Source organism: Prinia subflava, chromosome 2 (genome assembly GCF_021018805.1).
Source record: "Prinia subflava isolate CZ2003 ecotype Zambia chromosome 2, Cam_Psub_1.2, whole genome shotgun sequence".
Lineage (NCBI taxonomy): Eukaryota > Metazoa > Chordata > Aves > Passeriformes > Cisticolidae > Prinia > Prinia subflava.
In genome coordinates, this window is record NC_086248.1 from 81,498,093 (window position 1) to 81,515,419 (window position 17,327).

The following is a 17,327-nucleotide window of genomic DNA, read 5'->3' on the forward strand; positions in this document are numbered from 1 at the left end:
TAGAGAGAAGTCTTTACAACGCCTTCAAGTAGTTCTCCTGTTCTGTTTCAGTAGCTCATAGCTCCCATTCCAGTCTGGTGAGGGGAGGACACACAGTGTGTGCCTATCCCATTCCATTTGCAGGTACCTGCAGGGCACCAGCCTTGGGCTCCTGCTGCTACCACAGGCTTCCCGTTGCTGGTAATTAATTATTTATAACTAACAAGCGCTGTCCCCATTGCTTATTAAGATTATGGTTTTGACTACATTGCTGCAGAAGGCTAAATCCCAGCTTTGAAACTGGTTTTTAGTCACACAGAATTATTCTTAGTAGGTAAAACCTGACTTTGGCATGAGTATTTGGTCAGCATCACTCTTCTCTTTCCAGAGCTATGTGGCTACACCATTCCATCCACCACCAAACTTACCTAGTAATTTAAGCAAGAACTGATGAGCTGCCACTCTCTTCCTTCAATCTGAGGGTAGAGAAAGTAATTTGTAATCATATTATTGTTTTGGTTTGCGTTATTTCATTGAAGAGTTAGGGAGAGGATGACTCACATTCTGTTTGCAGTTCAGCAGCTCCCTCCTACTGTCCCCCTGAATCATCAGTTTGGTTGCAGCATTTCTGCCTTGGTCTTTATCATTTGCAGAAAGGGCCTGATTAACCAGCCCTCGGTTTCATAGCTTTATAAAATATTCTTGCACAATTGGGCCAGCCAGCTTTTGTTAAGAAGGGATGCAGTGAAATCTGGGAATTGGATTGTGAGGCGACTTTGCAGTGACAGAAGGAATTTAATCATAATTATTCTTTTCATTTCTTTTGGCACTGGTTTAAGTACTTGCTTTGATATGAGGTTAGTATAGGAAAGAAGAACGGTCATTTTTAAAAGGATCTTTCTGCAGCCATAGCTGAATATTTTAAATACCTGCCATCAATGACATGTCAGCTTCTTCAGTATTCTGAATTTCACTTAGTGGAGAATATCTTCTCAGTTCTTGAGGAACAGTATATACCCATTGTGCTCAAGATTAATAAAAAGATGGCAAAAAAGTAGATGTTTAAACGATGAAAATTTGAAAACTTTGAAACAAATTACTGAAAACTATCAAAAAATTGATACAAGATTTCAGGTGTGGCCTCTTGTCACAGTCTTATTTTCTATGGTATCACCAACAAGGAATTCCTGTAAATGGTTGCTGATGACACAGATATCACAAGTGCAGGTTCAGGTCCCACCTCTGAGATTACAGAATGTCATTTGGATTCTCTTTTCATTAAGTGTATTGACAAGAACCTCCTAAACACTTCTGGGTCCCATCACAAGCTAAGCTTTGTGAATGTAGCTTTGAGTACATAAAGTGATTTAGGGACTTAGTAAAGACATCCTGATTTTCAATACATTAGATTCACTCTGGGGATCTGAGATTTATGCCCCATTATTAAGCCTGACCTTTAGCATGCCCTGATGTTCAGCACCCTTCAGTAACTTTAGAGGGAATTTATGCCATGCTCCTTGCCATGTGTGACAAACATAGCAATGGGTTCATTTTCAGTTCTTGTTATGTGCACTCTCTTTAAAAAGTGCTCTATAACAACAGCTATTAGTGACAAAAATAATAATCAGCACCCTAATTTATGTTATTAGTCACATGGAATTACAGGACATAATTTAGCATTGGCTCTGCCCACAAAAATTGTAATTGTCTCCCAAAATACAAATTAACTTTGTCTAAGGAAGACTGCTAAGCAACAAAAAAAAATGCCATATTTATTAGGATTAGCCCACTTAAAGGGAATACATGAAGCTCCATAAATCTTATATTGCTTATGTAATATGCAAACACTAATTTTGTATCAAATATGTGACTTGGCATTAACAATCTTTTCAGTGTGTCAAAGTAGGTGCCACTATTAAAGAACAATTATGTAATACATTCCTCAAAACATGATAAACAGGTAAATTAACTTGGTAAAATACAGATTAATCTCTTCTTGTCTACCACTGTTCTACTGATTAGACACTAATTCCATAATACATAAAAACTTATGCCAGGGTACATAAATATAATACAGAAATATAATATAATATAGAATTATACAAGTATAGTAATAGTTATTTCTTATTTAGTATTGTCCTTCCATAAGCAGTAAATGCATTAAAGTGTACAGTTCTCTATTCCTGTTTATGGAGTTCAACTTAAGATAACCAAATTTTGATGAAAAGCACTCTTATTCTTGATCAACATGGCATATTTTAATACATAGGCAGCATGGTACCTTTGACATCTTTTAATCATACTGTTCTCTGCTTTCAAAATATTTAGATATTTTTAAAATGTGATGTCAGATACTTTAGTCAGACTGGTGTCACCTAATAAGCTTTATTGGAGTTCAAAACATCACTTTTTCATATATCTTTAATCATCCCCTGAGTACAACGCACATATGAATCTTTTGTTACGATAAATAAAGGAAATCATTTCCCAACACAGCACATTTTTATTCAGGATTCACAATCCCTTCCACTAGTGACTGTAAGTATATTTCTCTGGATTTGTGTTGTGGAAGTTAATGCCCCAAACTCGGCCTTTTCCGCGGGAGCCCCACGGATGGTGCTGAGCCAAAGGCACAGCTGTTTGGGCAGCTCTTTGTGCGGGTTACCAGGGGATGGCCACAGAAAGCCTGTTTGTGCGCCTCTCGGGGGGAAGGGCTCCTGCACATGCACCAAAATGTATTTTCTACTCGTCTCGTGCAATCTCCTTCCAAGTTTTGAATCTCCTGGCACATTTTTATACTTCCTGATGACCTCATCATCATCATATAAAACGTGACTTGAAGAAAGAGAAAGCAGGTGGGGGCTCAATTTTTGTGCTTCCCATTCTGCCCTCACTGCTCCTTCCCACCAGGCTGCCCTCCTTTTCCTCCTCCCTCCCCACTTCAGTTACCCAACAAAAACCAACAAGTGAAAAACTAACCAAGGAAATGTTTCATAAGAAAAAAATTCCATGGCACCCTCTCCCTGACACACACACATACACACAAAGGGCAGCTTTAGTAATAACCACAACCATCCAGTAAATCCAAAAAAGCCAACATAATGAACGTACAAAAGTGTGAACTGCTAAACTGTGATCTTCAGTTAGTTCTTGGCAAAACTTTTTTAAAATGAGTAGGGTTGACACTTGATTAGAAATAGACACTTTTTCTGTTTCTTTCTTTTTCTCTATCTTTTTTGTTTTTCTTTCTCTTTTTCCCTCTTTCCCTCCCTCTTTCTTTCTTTCCTTTTTTTCTTTTTACAAAAATGAATTATGTTTGAAGCTCAGTGGAGCATAGATAAATGCGAGCTAACATATTTTTAACTTGATTACATTCTGCAGTGATATATAGAGGCACATAGCTACAGTAAGTGATTCCATGGAGAGAGAGGGGGAGGGAGAGAGGGAGGGAGGGAGAGAGGGAGGGAGGGAGGGAGGGGAAAGCCCTCTGCGAATATGATAAGGAAAGCTGGGATGAATTGTGGTCTCTGTTCTCTGTTATCCAAGGGTGGCTAGCTGCTGCTGCACTAAAGGCCTTTATTCCCTGCCTGTGGGAAAGTGGTGGGCGAAGGCTGCATTCTCAGTTACACTGCACATGCAGATTTTAATTAGCTGGATTAAAAACAAGACCGTATCATGTCCTTTAGCAGTATTCTATCTAGAAACAAAAGATTTTCTTTCCTGGCTTCTGCAAGCAGCACAGTACAGCATTAATAAAAAAAAGGTCACGGCAGTTCAAGATGAAAGGTCACACATGATAGAAACTCTATGTGAGGGGGACATCATGTTTATCTCTGTGATAAAGGAGCTCTGTCCAGGCAGGTCAGCATGCTGTGCCTCAGCAGTAGGAAAATATAAACATATGGAGTGGATAGATGGTGGAGTGGGGAGTTTGGAAAAGTGAGTTCAGTTGTGGAAGTAGAGGAGGGGCTGGGGGGGGGCAGGGCGAGGGGGAGAGCAAATTATTTGACAGAGAATATAAGCTGAAAGGATCCAGCTTTAAAACAGCCAAAGAGGGTCAAAAAGAGCCTGAGATGAAGGCTGGGGTGATGGCTGCAGAGAACAGCTCACAGCCTGTGCATGGTGAATGGGCATTGAGCCAGCAGGCAGGGACTACCAGCACAGGCCACTGGGCTACGTCCTAGCACACCAAAGCCCACTTCAGCATGGCCAGAGCCTGCATCCTTCGTCCCCAAAGAGAACATGGACTCATCCCTGGGTCGAGCTTCAAGCCCCTAATTCCAAAGCCTCCCCAGACTGAGTGCTTGGGCTGAGACTAGGGTTTTTATGTTTTATTTGGACCACTATAACTATTGTGTTGGGGGTTTGTATCTTAAGTTTTTGTTGTTTTATTTTCTTGTTCTTTAGTGGGGAGCCAGGATTTCCCTCATGAAGGCCAAAGGAATCTACATGTACTTCCAAAAGAGAGTTAGCAGCTCTCTAACCCACAGCCTCCAAGGCTTTGCCCTGGAATCCACTGAGCTCTTTCAACAGCACCGTTATCAGTAGGAGGGAGATGCAAGACCTCCTCAGTTTCTCACAAGATCAGACTGCAAAAATAAACACATTATGGCCTTACAAACCTTAACTGATGCACTGATCTCAGTAGGTCTGAGCACAGCCACTGCCATATGCAAGCACCCATGGGCGAGTGCTTGAAAACTGAGGGGCAAGACAGAAAAGGGAAGGAAAAGGGAGGCAAAATTAGATAAGGTATAAATGTTCCTCCTCTGCTTTACCATACCTCCTGCTTTTCAAAATCCAGCTCAGGGAAAAAAATACCAATTTCTGAGTATATAATTCTGGGCAACAACTTTACTCTTTGCTTCATAACATTTCCATTAAATAAGATTTGCACAGCCTGGGCCAGGTATGACTAGCATGTGTAGGGCTCTACAACCTCCTTTATGAGACTGATCCATGAATAGGTCAGTTATGAAACAGACTTTTTACCCAAAAAGGAACACTGGGTAAAAGCACACAATCAGGTTCTAATAGTTCAGCGAGGTGCTGTACATCAAATGACTACATTAATTAAGAACACACTCATCCTGTAGCAAACCTGAGGCGAAATATGCATTGCTTTAAATGTTGCTGAAATCAGTACCTGACAGCTTCAGAAATTCAAACATAGGCCTGAAGTCTAAGAAAAGTAAGGGCTGGTGCTGGAAGTTAAATAAGGGTTAGTTTCTGGATAAAACAATACCATTTTTTTCATTCTGAACAGCAATTCAGGATAGTAGTTACCTACCAAACCGATAGCACAATGATTAAATTGTCCCAGTTCTGCTACTGCTGCTGAGATCATTGGAAAATCATGGTTTAATTCAATACACGTAGGTAATTTTCTGTAATCTCAGTAATACAGCATGGCCTAATACAATAATTTTGTACTATGAGCTTTTTAAAACTACTCAGCCTTCACTGCCATTTATCTTCAGAATAGAGAAAAGGATTCAGGCATGGATTGTCTGATTCTGATTTATATTGCTGCAGGGAGAAGTATTACACAGTACTGTGAAGTACAGTGTTCCATGGGATAACTGGGGTACCATTGCACAGAGTTAGCTCTAGAAACACAGAGCCCAAGCTCTTCAAACTACCTCACACTGTAGGAAGAACATATGGGGCTTACCCAAACCCAGCACCAGAGCTGACTTTGAAAAGATTCTGATATAACAAAGTGCTCATGTCCTTTTTGCAAGGTTTAAAATAAATTGCCTTCCCAGACATGTGAAATAAGTTACCACAGAAATCAAGGGGAGTTTTATGTTCACATCAGTTCAGCATGCTTCTGTGACCTCAAGCACCTGGTGTGTTTGTGTCTCAACACCTCATTGCTTTTTACCCCTACATCCAAACAGGGTGCTGGTCACACAAGCTCTTAGCAACTTCCTCAAAGCCGTAGGAGATCCTTCAGCAGGGGAGAGCTTTTCCAGAGGCTCAGCTTGTGTGAAAAATATTTTGGTAGTTCAAAACGAACAAGTTTTGTGCAGGCAACAACCCAATTTTATTACTCTGTGAGATTTCAAAAATTTGCAGTGCTTATTTGGTAAAAAAAATAAAACGAGAAAAAGAATCCAAATGTGAAGAAGGTGAACAACCTAATGATTATACTTCTCAGCAGCTTCTGGTCACTGAGGCGTTTCCTGTTGACTCCTGGCAGAATTTCTGAGGTTTCCCTCTGACACTAAATAAACTGAACAAGACCAGCAAGGCATGGGCCTGAAACCATCCATACTACTAAACTGGTCCCTGGCATGGTTTTGGTGTGAGCCTGTTATTGCTCTTCCAGACAATGCTAAGTACAGCTTGGGTATTGACCCAGGTCAGACACCATCTCCAATAGATGTTTTGGATGTGGCCACCGTGATTTGGAGGGCAAGAGAGTTTAGCTGTGTGGATTCAAGCTCTTTCATGCCAGTTGGCCTCCAGGAAAATCCTCTGACTAATTTTGTTTAATAGTTTAGATGCAGTCAGTGTGTCCAGGTCTTCCTTTCCTTCCAGTCTTGCAGAAGCCAGCAGTCAGTGCTTCCAAGCATTGGCAGTGTGACATGGCATTCAGCAGGGTGACAGCAGTGACATGAGTTGACCATGCAGCTCTCTGAAATGCAACAGAGTTCATCAGGTTTTAAAGAAAAGCACTATAATCGAGGGAGTGGGTCAAAACAGATCCACTAGAAGTAATAAAGAAACCAAAACAGAAAGTGACACAAACAATTGAAAAATAAATAAGCCAATTTGTTTCAATTAATTTGGGGCTAGTTCTCCACTATTATAAAGCTGTCTGCAGAATAAATAATTAAATAAATAAATAAATAAACAGATTTTTTTTTATTAGAACAACCTGTAATATTATGTAAATTCCAGGTACACTGTTAACAACAATAAAAATAGAAAGCATTACTTTAAGTATAACACAACCTGGTAGATTCTAGATGGAAGAAAACATTTCTAAACCCAGACCTTCTAGTTTAAAGCAATAATCATCAACATGAAGCTTGTATATAGTATGTGACAGCTGTAACAACATTCATATCTCAGTATGCCTGGTCTTAGGCAGAGCAAGGGAAGTGCTGAAAACAGTAGCATTCCTCATGGATCTGCTCCAGATCCCACAGAAGTCGGAGAGAATCTACACTCCATGCTTGCTTTCACACTTGGGCAGCACAGCTAATGTTGAGCAAGCAGACCACAGCTATGTGGCTCTCCCAGCAAGCCAGGCACATAAGAAAAAATATCTGCTCCCTCCCTAAAGTCAGGATTTGGGTGAGGGGGAGGAAGAGAAGCACAGAAGTGGCACTACAGGTAACCGGTTCTCTCAGCAGAGTCTGCCTTGCACTGACCCTGACAACTGTAAAAGCTTGGAAACCCCCCAAGACCTAGTGGGTAAATAACCATGGTGGATGTTGATTTTGGGGGAGAAGAGGGAGTATGGTTTTATTTATTATTATCATTAATATGATGTTGCAAAACATTGTCCCTGCTAGAAATGATCATAACAAAATATCAAATCATCAAAACGAACATGACTCTTGGGCTCAGCTGGCTTACATGTTCTGGAAAGGTCATTAGTTTAAAGTTTCTGCTGCTGGGAACTGAGAAACAATGCCATCTCTCAGGAAATAAATCCTTCTTTTTAATGCTGCCCTGCCCTCCTGATGTTCCTACCACACTTCAGATTGTGTTAAGGGGAAGAGAAGAGACCTGATTTCTTCTCCAAAAAACATGGCCATTGCCCTGGAGAAGAGGGCAAGGGCTGGCTCACAAGGAAGATCATTCTACAGCTTCCCAGTGACAGAGGACTGGGAAAAGTGAACTCTGGCAATTTAAGCAGTACGCTAGAGAGACATAAAGCACATGTGCTCTTCCATATCCTCAGCCTACATGAGCTAAAGATCCTAAAGGAGAACTCCAGCAGGCGAGGTTGTATTTACCTAGCAGAGAAGCAAGTTTATTGTGTTCAGCTTGCTCAGCTTTCCCACAGTATTTTGTCTCAACATGCGTCAAGCTAAGAGCACAGATTGTCATTGCTTGATCAGGTTCATTCACTCAGATGTTTTTTCCTGCCTGCTCTGCACTAGGAAGTCAATATAAGATAAAAAGCATAGGAGACCTCCTATGGTGGTACACATTAAATGGAAGAAATGGTAGTCCATTGTGTGCAAACTTACAATCACACTTAGGAGAGATGACAGGAGGTAAACTAATTTCTATGTCATGCCTAAAATTACTAATCCTATCCTTTCAGCTGCTGAGTTTTTGTTTTTAAATTTAAAAGCAGTTATTTACATTTAATTTCAGTTTGATGGTATCTATTCCAACCAAAATTACACACAAATATGGACTTTGTAAACCTCTGGCCTATATTTCTGATCTGAAACCCGAGGATTACCTCCGTATGTGACAAATCACTGGAGAAAAATAAAGCCAAAAAACCCAGAAAACAAACAAACACAAACAGAAAATTAAATGATAATGCCACAAATGAGAAATCAAAATAATTTTTGTAAAATGTGTTCTCTATGGATCTAGATTTAATAAAGATTTTTCTTTATGGCCTCAGAACCAATACTACAGTGGCAAGCACAATGCAAAGACACTTTGCTCCCAAAGACCTGACACCAGCACTGCTATTGTGTAGCACAGCTTTAAACCTGCACTGGAGCAATGTTGTAAATCAGGACTCGTTCCACCCAAGTCAATGGAGCTAAATGACCGTAAAACTGGTGTGAGGGAGAAATCAGGTTGTTAACCTCTAAGGAGAGCTTGCACTTGTCTCACAACCTGTTGTTTGGTCAGGCTGTATTTTATTCATTCAGAGCGTAAAACGAGAGCCTCAAACTTGGAAATAAATATTTGATTGTAGCTGAGCTATGCTCGATATAATTTCATGATAGTAAACTTTTTGCATTAACTTCTCAGCCCATATCCAATAATATTGCCTGAATTTGAATGGAGGTATCTGATTCTAACCTCAAACAACAACTTGCACCATCTTCTGACCACAGTCTAATGATATGAAAACCCAAAAGCAACTACAAGCTTCCTTCTTTGATCTGGAAGAGAAACCCAACAAGGTTTCTCCAGAAACAAGAGAAATTACCTCTCAAATAGTGGTAGTATCTTGATTTTGGTTCTTTTTCTTGGAAAAAACTTTGCATTTTATGCTACACTTCTATTGAAAACAGGAAACTGAGGCCAGGAGCCAGAACCTCAGAACATCTACCATCCCCTCTATTTTTTGAATACAGGTTTTGCTTTCTATTTTATTACTCAGAAGATAATTTTTTGCCTAAATTTTCAATGGGCTGAGGTGCATAATGTTGAGTGTTGACTGCTGGAAGGGATTTGTCCTTCAGGAACACTGAGGCACATTCATTGCACTGTAAGTTCAAAACATAGGTATGAAATTTAGGTTGTCTAAACTGCCCTGCAGAGGAGATAAAATCCTCTGAATTCAGGTAATGTGGCCCATGAGGATAATTCTTCCTTAAAATGGACCTTTAAACTCCATAGGAATGTCATCCCAATTCTCTCCAGCAGTCAGACATCACACAGCATTTCAAGAATCCCTTTGAGGGAAAGAATAACAAGGATGTTCAGAGTGAATACTGAGCACATCTCTGACCACTCACCTCCAAAGGGCACAGCAGAAGGAGGAGAGCTAAAGCAGGGTGCAACAAGGATCATCTGACATGTAGAAAAGCTTCTCTACATGAAGAAGGCATGTGTGGCATAGGTGACAATTCCTTGGCTTGGAAAAAAAGATAACTGATGAGTAGTTGACATAAAATTATTTTAAAAATCAAGAAAATATACAGGAAAAAAATATTCAGCTTTTCTTAGACCATAAAAGTTAGGAGGACTTACTAGGAGGACTAGGACTTGCTAAACTAGGGAGACTAAGGGACACACTGTTTTGTTCTATACGGCCACTCAGTGTTGTAAAGGCCAAAACTAAAAATACCTAAACAAAATAGTCAGATATACTGTACAAACAAGGACCCATGAAGGGATAATGACCAGAGAGCTATGGATTCCTTCACTCTTCCTTTCTTTGCATGTATTTTGATGATGGGATCATTTCACTCTGCAGAGATTCCGAATTTCTTTTCATTGGATCTTTTTTTTTATTATTATTACTTAGTATTCCTCACTGTCCAAGTTATATATAAGATAGCAGTTTTATGTACATATTCAATGGAAAAATTATTAACTACATATTCAGAAACTGGCACATCCAGATCTGGATTTCAAGTTCTTAAATATTCAGAGGTACCTGGAACATGATGATTTGTGGTAATGATTTGTGTTATCAGCTATATGTTTTGGAGTAATTTAATACATGTCAGAGAGTGTGTGCAAAAATTGTTTAGCATGGAGCTCCTGATTTCTGATTTCCAGCTACACTGTAATTTTAATGCACTTTGGTTTTGGCCCTTGTGTGGGTAATGGAAAATCATTATAAAAGAGCCATCAAAAATTAGAAGAAAGAAATCAAAGAAAATACACTTGGGGTTTGTTTGTTTGTTTGTTTGTGGGTTTTTTGTTTGTTTGTTTTTTCTTTTTTCTTCAATCAGGGATCCTAAAGAGCAAAGGCAAGCCCAGAGTTTTTGCAACTCCAGCCCATAAGCTTCTGTCACTGTACAGAAGGGAGAAAGATTCTGGAGAGGAAAGGGAATAAGCCTTGGCCTGGGTCAAGCAGATGTGTTTCAAGGGTTTCACTGAGCTTGCACCATGGCTGCCAGGCTACCTTTGCACCAAACGTCCTTTGCACTCTGTTTCAGTTTCTGTTTTCTCCAGGTGTTAAGGAGCTTTCTGTTTTATCACAGGGTAAATCATCTGGGCTTGGCAGATTAAAAAAAAAAAAAATTGCATTTAATTTTCTCTGGGAAATGTAAATAGCATCCACACAGCCCGCACTACCAGTTAGTGTAACAGCAGAGAAAGGTCTGGTTGAAATCTGGATTTCACCTCCTTAGTGGCACATACAGATGAAAAATGTGAAATAATTACTTTGAAAAGGTTCATCCATTTATCTTGCTGGCACAAAGACCTCCTTTACTTTATTTTATGGGATCTTAAGCATCTCAATTCCCCTTTTTGATTATGTAAAAAAAAAAAAAAAAAAAAAAAAAAAAAAAAAAAAAGAGCTACTATGTAAAAAAAGCAGCAAACTCTAAAAGCATTCAGAGAGGGAGCAGTAGCTTTAGCCTTCTGTTTGTGCAATTCCAATAGGTGTATTTAAATGTAAATGCTACCCTTTCACCCTTGAGCCACCTATTCTTGCAGCCAGCAGAAAGAGAGCATTCATGGTATAATGTCTTTATGAGGACAGATCTTATACTTAATTTCTCATGTGAATCCAACTCTTTTATAACACATTTTTGTGAGATTAAAAGAACAATATTAGTCTAGTGGCTCAGCAGCCAGATCACTGCTCTGTCACATGGGAGACGTGGGTTCAAAGGGATGGCAGGCAACTGTGCTGGGAAGTGCTTGATGGAAACAGCAGCCACGGAAAGATTCAGTCCTCCACTCTCACAGAATTGTTTAACTTCACATTATCTCCTCCCTCGGGCCAGACAGAGCCTCTCTCGCTCCAGCTCCTCGCTGGAAACCATCCAGCTGCTGCTCCCTCACACAGAACTATTGGAACAGTTTGAGACCCCAGCTCTTTATACCATTCTGGTCAGCCTGCATTTGCACAGTAGGGGGGATTTTCGAGAAGGAGAAGGAACTTTCTGAGGATGCATTTCCCGACTAAGTCCCTTTGCCTGCCCAGTTTCACTCAGTGCCCACGAGTGACAATGTGTCGGGGTTATCCGTGCTCGTGGCATGGCTGCACTGCACAGCTCGTGGGCAGAGGCACCATGTGCTGGTAAGAGTGACAGACCAGCTCCAATCCTGATGTGCCAGGGCAGAGCCCCACAGAACCTTTTTTACAGAGAGTTTTATTTCTTGAGTGGGGAAAAGCTTCAGTCCATTTTGGCTAATTTGAAAAAACAAATTGTTTAAGCAAAGGCAAAGAAAACTATGGCTTACCTTATCCTTACTAGATCAAAATAAGGCATAGGTCTTTTTTTTTTCCTAATAGTCTTTTTTTTTCCTCAGTCTGGAGCATGGTTACATGTGACAGACATCAGACTTTGGCTTCATGACACCTCCATGCAAGAATAAATACATTTTGGAGCATGGCCCTAAGGCAGCTGCAAGACAGCTGTACTGTGCACCGGTGTATGCCCAGCCCTCCTGATTAGTAGAATTATTATTCTTTTTGTGATGCTTCTCAGAGAACACAGTGATAAGGGGTCTTTGTGCAGAGTGACATTCAAATGCTCCACAACATGCTATTTTTCTCCTTGGGCCTCACAGGCCAAGTACAAGCCATGTTGTTTTTTTCTTTAGCAGCTCTGTGACGCAAGACAGAGAGGTCTGTGTATGCCGCAAGCACCAGCACCAGTGTCAGGCATCCCACTTACTTCCCTCACTTCCCCTTCCCTTGATACAGAGCATATGTTTCATTGTGGCACCAAGCACAGGAAAACTGAGGGGAAATAGCCTATTATTTTAGGAGGTGCAGGACCAAGCACCTGGAACAGTGAAATACTTGGAAAGCACTTCTGTAAATGTTTTAGGCTGTAATATATTAAACAATTAAGAGGTGTTGGTATTTCTCTGCTCAAGGGCATTTAAACGGGGAAGTTCCCTTTAAAGGCACCAGAGCAGAATGTGTATGGTCATGCTCTTTAAAACAAAAACTACCTGGTTTTTCCCTCCTTTTCAGCAAAATGTCCAAATTTCAGATGACTTGGTCTTTCAGTAGAGGAAATTGAGCGAGATTATTTTAATGCTGCTTTAGATGGTTAACTCCTGGAAAAAAAACAAAAGCGGGCGGTGGGGGGAAGGGGGGTGTGGCGGCAGGGGAGAAAGGAAAAAAAAGTCCAAAGAATAGACTTAGTTACCTTGAAAGCTCCATTCAGGTAATTTAGAAAATTGTTTTGCTAATAACCTTAATGCATTGCTTGTGCACCCAGGACTGTCAGTACTACAGGTTACTACAGGTTAGTCAGTAAATTGCTGATACCAGCTACAACCAACCCTTAAGAAATCCTGTGTCTCTTACGTCTTTGCTTCTGTTTTCCTGACAACAATACATGAGTCGCTATGCAACACAAATTAGCATGAAAGAGTAAGAACTTAATACTGACATTTCTTAGCCAAGAACAGAGTAAAAATTAAGTGCAGTTAATGAATGCTTAGTTAATTCTTAGAAAGCTCTTCTTCTTGCCCTTTACAGCATAGTGAAATGCAGCTTCTTTTAGATAGGTACACAGAGAGACATGCTTACACCCACATACATGCCCCACGCATAGGCAGCCTACATACACATATACACATTTAGATAAATTCCAAATAGACAAGCTCTAGGAAGCTTAGTAAGAGAAAGAAGAAAAAGATTACCTACTGGTCTCTATAACACCAACAAGTCTCTGGAAAAACTTTAGAATTGCCTGTTCAAACATTTTCTAAGATTATGTTAGCAATCTTTTTCAGCCAAATTTTTTCTGACCAAAAAAATAAAAAAAAAGATGACTTGATAGAACCTAAAAATTGTTAGCAGTGGAAAATGCCTGCTTCAAGTTTCTTGTAAGAAAATAAATACAGGAATTGGCAATTTCTGTGCAGTTTTAGCTCCGAAGAAATTATGTCAGGCTTTTGCTTCAATCACTTATCTCAGGGCAGCCCATCCGATTAACAAGAAGAAAAAAAAAAGGTATTAAAACTTAGTGAGTTACTGGAATCTTCTGGAACTGAAAACTATACAGATGGTCTGCAACATATTTGTATAGAGGATGCTCAATTGTTGATGGGTCCCCAACTATTATAGTGGCACGGTGAGGAGGCAGATACTGGGCAGTGAGCACTGAGCAACTGCTGTCACTGAGCCTTCCCCTCTTGGCTGCATCCCCGCTTGCCCAACGAGCAGTTTTGGTCTCCCAGAGCAGAGACAAAGGTTGCTTTGGAGAAGCTGGGAAGCCTAAGAACACCATGTAGATTTAGGGCTGGATAGGAGGTATTGTGCGGAGGCCATGCCCATTACTCATCCGCTGGCAACGGGCTCTCTTCCTTTTGTCTGGAAAGACGGTAAACTTTCAATGCCATCTGAAAACAGAAGGCCTTTCACAGAGTGCAAGAACTCTGCCATCTCAATCATGTGAAAATATTGTAAACACTTTCCCAGCCCCCATTCAGCTGTCCAAAAAGCAGAGTTAGAAAACACCAAACAAAACAGGAAGGAAAGAAAAGAGTGTGCATTGCGCACTTTGGTTTAATTTATATTTTTTACTCTGAATAGGAATTTTTCTTGGAATTTTCCTTTTTTTCCCTTCATGTTAGTGAACAGGGTTAAGTAGCTATTATGGAGAAAGGGCAGTTAAAAGCCTATTCTATGTTTTATTTAAAGGAGAATAAAAAGGGTCCAGTGCCCAGCAGTTTCTCTCCAGCAGAGCAGCTCTCATATTTCCTTACAGCCCCTGCAAGAATAGGTTTCAAATGTGCTATAGGATTTGAATTTCTCTTTCAGTACTTAGGCTGACCCTCCCCTATGAACATTTTCCAGGAGGGTCTTCTCCCCAAACTTTTAAATATCACAAGTGTTGTATTACTGATATATCCCAACAGGTACAGAATGGGAAGGGGTTCACATTCCCAAAGAAGAACATGTTAGAAAATACCTGCATGTGTGTACATGTATACATGTATGTTTACATATATATCAAACATACAACATATGCAAAGGTATATATGTAATTTGCACAAAATTCTTAAACTACTGGATTGCCTGATGACACCTTTCATGTACAGTTGTGCTCTTGCACAATAACCTCAACTCTGGCCAGCTGTTTTCACAGATATTTTCAGCACAATGTGAAAGTGGTGTAGTTCCTTGCTCAAAAAATGTTGTGTTCATTCCACTGAGGCCAGAGACGACTTGAAATTTCGCAGTAACTTTGAACCATGGTAACACATTAGCACCACAATTCTTCACTATTTGAAGTATGAGGTTTTCATTTAGACTGGTCAACTTAACACCAGAGAGGAGCAAAGAAAAACAGCTCTGCTGGTGGGAAATACACTTTGTTCCTTTTTTTTTCAGTTTGGCCCTGAGTCAATTCTGAACAGAGCACAAGTAGGTAAACCTGGATGTATTCCTGCTCCCTCAAAGGCAAATGCTCTGCTCCTAACCTAGGAAAGGGTCAGCTGTCATCCATGACTCCCAGAGGAACATATCACTCCTATCCTATTTCTTATGAGTAGTCAATGAATAGTGCACACTGATGGAAATGAGTCCCCAAAAAGACAGTGAGAACTGACAGCTGTAGGAGCACTTCATGTACAGGGGAGTCTCTTTCACCTGATTTCCCTTCACTCTCTGCAAAGGCAGACAGTTTGCATAAGTAAGAAAAGAGATTTCTTACTTAAATAGACTGATATGACATTTCCTCCATGCACACCATGAGAACACAGGCTCATAGGTTAGAGAGTCAGGAAAGGTAGTTGCCAGTAACTGAAGCAGGGGTTGATAAACTGCCCAACATTATAAATTCTCGATTGCATTCCTTGGGACTGCCTTGCACATGCTATCTCAATGCTCTCCTCCTCCCCTCTGCATTTTATAAAAAGAAGCTGCAATAAATTAGAACTTTATGAGACTCCAAATAAAAACCTTCACTAAAATTGAAAACAAGACATGGATGTAGAAGCATATGGAAGGTTTATGAGAGCAGAGGAAAAAAAATTATCCCAAGGCAATAAAAAAACCTGTCTGACTCTTTCTTGGTCTTCACAAACCAAGAATCACTAGAGACAGATGAAGAAGTTTTGAACAATGCAGTACTGGTACATCTTCCAGTGAAGAGACATTCTAGTTTTTATTTATTCTTCTGATGCAAGGCAGCCTGGTAAGAACTACTCTAAGGCACATTTTCTGAATTTCTTTATAAAATACTTCAAAGTTATATATGGAAATGAGATACCTTTCTGCTTTGATCCTTGGTATAAGGCTAACCAAGCAGAATTGGCTTCCTGGCCTTTCATACAGTTTTCTTGGGAACTCAACACTGCACCCTCTGAATTATTGCACTAGCATTTTAAGTATTTTATGGAATAAAGGCAATTTTGTTTAATTTATATTTTCAGCTTTGTTCCAAACCCCAGAGTGATTCATTCTGGCAACTGTATATACAGTTTTACTCCTAATTCTTTCTTTTCTTTCCACTACTTCTTCCATCCTCACTACTGCCTGCTTCCAGAATGGTGTGGGTATGGGATTTTGTTTAGCTAAATGATAGAGTGGCCATTAAGAATTGTTTTGTTTTATTTTTAAATACAATACTCCACATTCCAGAAATTTCTACCAAACATAGAGTTTTGAAAATGAAAAATTGTGCAAGCGATGAAATTTTGGTCTGGTTCTAAATTGATAAAAAATACTTTATGATTTTTTAGATTTTTCCTCCCTAAAATGACTGAAACCTGGGGGTAAGTTATAGGGATATGGTTTAGCATCTTATGTTAGAAGTGAAAATCCTGTAGTACATTTTGTTCCTGGAAAATAAATGCAAGGTGTACTCAGTGCCCAAATAAAGCCTCTGAACTTCTAATTTTCATTTATACAGGATACAAATGATACTGACCCATAACAAACATATTGGCTTAGAAGTATAGTGGTTCTACACTCCCGCTAAACTGATCAGTTGTGAAATGGTTAAAAGTTGTAGCCATTAAGTTATCCTTGTTTCTGATACTCAGTTAAAAATTAATTCAAAGGGTGTTCAAGTGTGTGCAATAGGTAGCAAGGATTGCTCATCATGCCACATCCATCAACTGCCAAAGGCAAAGAAATTCTGGAAAGAAGGTGAGAAAACAAAGTCAAGGACATCCCATATCAGAGTGGGAGGAGTGTTTTTACAGAACAGACAAGCTCGTGGTCTGGGGAGGTGGTGTTTCCACAGAGAAACTGTAGAAGATGCCCCAGGCTCTGTGCTCGTAAGATTCACTCCATCCTGGAAACAAGAATGTACCTAAACACCACAGAAACAAATATCTAAGGGTACCTGGGGTTTTGCACCTTCCTTTCAACACAATCTTACTGAATCTCAGGAATCCTCTCCTCAGTGCTATGACTTAAGCAAACCACTGAAATGTCATTCTCTCAAAAGAAAACCAAACCATATTGTGACACTCAATTCATTAAGAGCCCTTGTCTGCATGGTACCTTACAAAAGTTGAGAAGAAACAAG

At 39.9% G+C, this 17,327-nt stretch overlaps 1 long non-coding RNA gene across 4 annotated transcripts in view; it reads right to left on the reverse strand.

The window, feature by feature from the left end:
- Positions 1 to 3,456: 3,456 nt before the first annotated feature.
- Positions 3,457 to 17,327, reverse strand: part of LOC134547150 (uncharacterized) — a 281,043-nt gene continuing 267,172 nt past the window's right edge. For all 4 annotated transcript variants that reach the window (XR_010079395.1, XR_010079394.1, XR_010079397.1 and 1 more), the window contains 2 exons: positions 9,657 to 9,775; positions 3,457 to 6,622 (listed from right to left, as the gene is read on the reverse strand). This is a non-coding gene — a long non-coding RNA (uncharacterized LOC134547150). The remainder of the gene's footprint in view (positions 6,623 to 9,656; positions 9,776 to 17,327) is intronic.